The sequence below is a fragment of the Urocitellus parryii genome, chromosome 5 (assembly GCF_045843805.1).
Source record: "Urocitellus parryii isolate mUroPar1 chromosome 5, mUroPar1.hap1, whole genome shotgun sequence".
NCBI lineage: Eukaryota > Metazoa > Chordata > Mammalia > Rodentia > Sciuridae > Urocitellus > Urocitellus parryii.
In genome coordinates, this window is record NC_135535.1 from 125,817,349 (window position 1) to 125,821,560 (window position 4,212).

Genomic DNA, 4,212 nt, shown 5'->3' on the forward strand with positions numbered 1-4,212 from the left:
AAATGAAGATCATTTCAAGATGCTGCCTCTTTAAGATTGACCTGCATGTTTATTTGCTATACATAAATATATTTTTAAATTTAGTACCATTCAATAATTTTTTTCAGTTTATTTCCTTCCTGCCCCCACACTGGGGATTAAACCCAGGGGCACTCTACCACTGAGCTCTACCACTCTACCACTCCCTTCTCTATTTTGAGAAGGGTCTCAATAAATTACTGAGACTGGCTTCAAACTCATTTCCCTCCTGCCTCAGCCTCTTAAGTCATTGGGATTACAACTGGTACTACCATGACTGGCAGTATTTTCAGTTAAAAAAATATTGCTGGGTGTTGTGGCGCACGCCTGTAATCCCAGCAGCTGGGGAGGCTGAGGCAGGAGGGAAATGAATTTGAAGCTGGTCTCAGCAAAAGCGAGGTGCTAAGCAACTCAATGAGACCCTGTCTCTAAATAAAATTCAAAATTGGGCTGGGGATGTTGCTCAGTGGTCAAGTGCCCTTAAGTTTCAATCCCTGGTACCAAAAAAAAAAAAAAAAATTTTTTTTTTTTTCTTGAGCCAAGGTATATAAGTTTAGTGGCAGAGTTCTTGCCTAACATGAACAGGCCCTAGTTTAGATCCCTAACACTGCAAAAATAAAGAAACCAGACAAGGCTGTGACTACTGAATTTACCTGCTTCCCTCCTTGTGTTATCTTATACTTCATCTCTGCCTACTAGAGCATCTGACCCTAGGGAGAAAGGTAACATATGGACAGAGCCTATTCTGTCATGATTGGACAGTTAGTTCACTTTCTCAAGTCCTTCATTGTCCTCTCAAACAGGAAAGGAAAACAGAGAAAGGGCTTATAAAAGCCAGTCTGAAAGTCACTAGGATGTACTGTGTAGTGGTTCAGAGTACAGATCCTGAGGTTGGGCACAGTGGTGCATGTCTGTAATCCCAGTGACTCAGGAGGATGGCAGGTTTGAGACCAGTTTCAGCAATTTAGCAAAGTGAGACCCTGCCTCAAAAAAAAAAAAAAAAAAAAAAAAAAAAAAAAAAAAAAGGTCAGATGGCTGAGGATGTAGCACTGTAAAGCGCCCCTGAGTTTAATCCTTACTACCAGAGTATAGACCCTGGAACCAGAAAGCAACATCCTTAACCCTATGCTCAGACCTTCCATCTAAAAACCTTTGGAAAATACAGCTTGGTGCCTTATTTCTTCTAATAAATGAAGATGAGTTCTTATACACCTACTGCTGAGTTCTTATATGGTTTAAATGAGATTAAGACAAGTCAAAGCACATTGAATGTGAAATATCTTAGTTACTATTACTGCTATTTAACAGATACTGGTTTTAACAAGAAACTTCTCTTGAATCTGTCCTGGGAAGGTGGGAGAAGTGTCAAAGCTTAACAGTTAAAGTGATTTTTCAATGGCTATGAACTGGAACATTTTCATAGACTCAAGATACTCCAAATCTCTGATGAGATTGGATGAGTTGTTGGTAGAGAAGAGTTGTGGTTTTTTTTCATTTTTTTTTGGGGGGGGGGTGTGTGCTGGGGATCGAACTCAGGGACACTCAACCACTGAGTCATATCCCTAGCCCTATTTTGTATTTTATTTAGAAACAAGGTCTCACGGAGTTGCTTAGCACCCTGCTGTTGTTGAGGCTGGCTCTGAACCCAAGATCCTCCTGCCCCAGCCTCTGGAGCTGCTGGGATTACAGGCCTGCTTCACTGTGCCTGGCAAGAGGAGGGTTTTTTTGTTGTTGTTGTTGTTGTTGTTTTTTGTTTTGTTTATTATGTTATTTGTTTTTTATGGTGCTGAGGATTGAACCCTCCCCCCCTTTAAATTTCAGTGCTTATAAATAATGTTTTATTGCCCATAACTTTTATGTCATAGTAGCAGTTAAATAATCACAACAGAGACTATATGGCCTACAAAGTGTAAAATATTTACAGAACATTTTCCAATCCATGCTATATAATAATATATTAGTAGAATAATGGCCAAGGATCACAGTTTAAATAATGTGAATTAAGATTTTCTGGGGGCTGGGGATTTGGCTCAAGCTGTAGCGAGTTCGCCTGGCATACGAGCGGCCCAGGTTCGATCCTCAGCACCACATACAAAGATGTTGTGTCCACCGAAAACTAAAAAATAATACATTAAAAAATTCTCTCTCTCTCTCTCTCTCTCTCTCTCTCTTTAAAAAAAAAAAAAAGATTTTCTGTATTTAACCTGGTAAGAATTAACTTTTTTTTTCTTTATTTTTATGTGGTGCTGAAGGTCAAACCCAGTGCCTCACATGTGCTAGGCAGGTGCTATACTGCTGAGCCACAACCCCAACCCCAAGAATAAACTTTCAAAGAATGAATTAATTGGAATAAATGGAATTAAGCCAAAATAGGATTATACAGATCTCTGAGACAATATGATGTATGTATTATTTAAATTTGTTACACTGTGTACTGCTTGACATTTTTATGACTTTTGATTTCCAAATATGAGTCATTGGCAGAATGAGTAACTTCACAGAGAAAACTACCAATTTCAATATCTAAATAGTTAAAGAACCTCACATTCTCTAATAAAAAGTATGCCTTGCACCCATGTAAAGGAGTTATAAAAATTAATACGATTTAAAATTTCTGTAATAAGATTTTAAATGTCTGACATGATTTAGGTTTAGCAGGGAAAGCTGTGTGGGAAACTAACTGGAAATCAAATATGTGAAATTAATGGGAAAATATAGAAGAACTGCATCAATTAGCAGATCTTCCAGTAAGAAAAACCATGGCCTTGTGTTGGTCTTTTATTTTGTAATATATGAATTATGGAAGTAGGTCATCTTGCAAAAATGAAAGTAATTTATTTTATTTTATTTTTTTTTAAAGAAAGAGTGTGTGTGTGTGTGTGTGTGAGAGAGAGAGAGAGAAAGAGAGAGAGAGAGAGAGAGAGAGAGAGAATTTTTTAATATTTATTTATTTTTTTGGCGGACACAACATCTTTGTTTGTATGTGGTGCTGAGGATCGAACCTGGGCCGCACGCATGCCAGGCGAGCGCGCTACCGCTTGAGCCACATCTCCAGCCCCGAAAGTAATTTATTTCAATAGAAAAGTTTTGATTGCTTTTTTTTAAGGCCGTACACAACATCAGTTTCCATAGCTCATTTTGATTACAATAATACACTAATATACAAATAATGAATGCCATATAGTACTTAGCACGAAACTGTCAATTTTTCATCCTATTGCTTTATTTAGAAGCCACAAACATTTAGAGTCAAAACGTATGAACTGATATAAGATCTGCTGTTGTAATTTGTATAAAAGTTTGGGATAAGGCAGATGCAAAGCTAATACAATGGGGTATACTGACTATTTCCTAGGACTATGTGTGTGTCAAACATGGAATCCATGCCTCTTGCATGACAGGCAAGCACCATATAAGCTAACCTCCGGCTTCAATTTTCTTTTTTTTTTTTTTTTCTTTCTTCTTCTTCTTCTTCTTTTTCTTCTTTTTTTTTTTTTTTTTTGTGTGTGTGTGTATGTGTGTATGTGGTGCTGGGGATTGAATTGAACCCAGGGTCTTGTGCATGGAGGTAAGCAATCTACCAACTAAGCAATATCTCCAGCCCTCAACTTTCTTGATCCCTATAGAAAAGTGTACCTTTGAAGCAACACCATGTTTATTTTAAAAAGTGCACAACTGGGGTTGGGATTGTGGCTGAGTGGTAGAGCACTTGTCTAGCATGTGTGAGGCAGTGGGTTCCATTCTCAGCACCACATACCAAAAAAGATGTTGTGTCCGCCGAGAACTAAAAAATAAATATTAAAAAATAAATAAATAAAATAAAGACACAACTGCCAGGAAGGCTAATTTCAGAGCACTTTTCATTTCTTTCAGAGCACTTTACTGTTTTAAATCTTAGGAATTATGACACCCCCTTGAGCTTGCTTCTCACTTGCCTGAATTGGTTTCTTGTCCAATAAAAAACGCTGCTGTTGTAGGACCTGGTGGATCATACCTGTAATCCCAGCTACTTAAGAGGCTGAGGCCCAAAGATTGCAAATTTGAAGTCAGTATCAGCAAATTAAGAGACCCTACCTCAGAATTCAAAGGTCTGGGGATGTTGCCGAGTGATAGAGTGCCTCTTGGTTCAATCCCTAGTACCATACATACAAAGATGCAGCTGTGCTACCTGTGGTGGTGCATTCTTGTAATCTC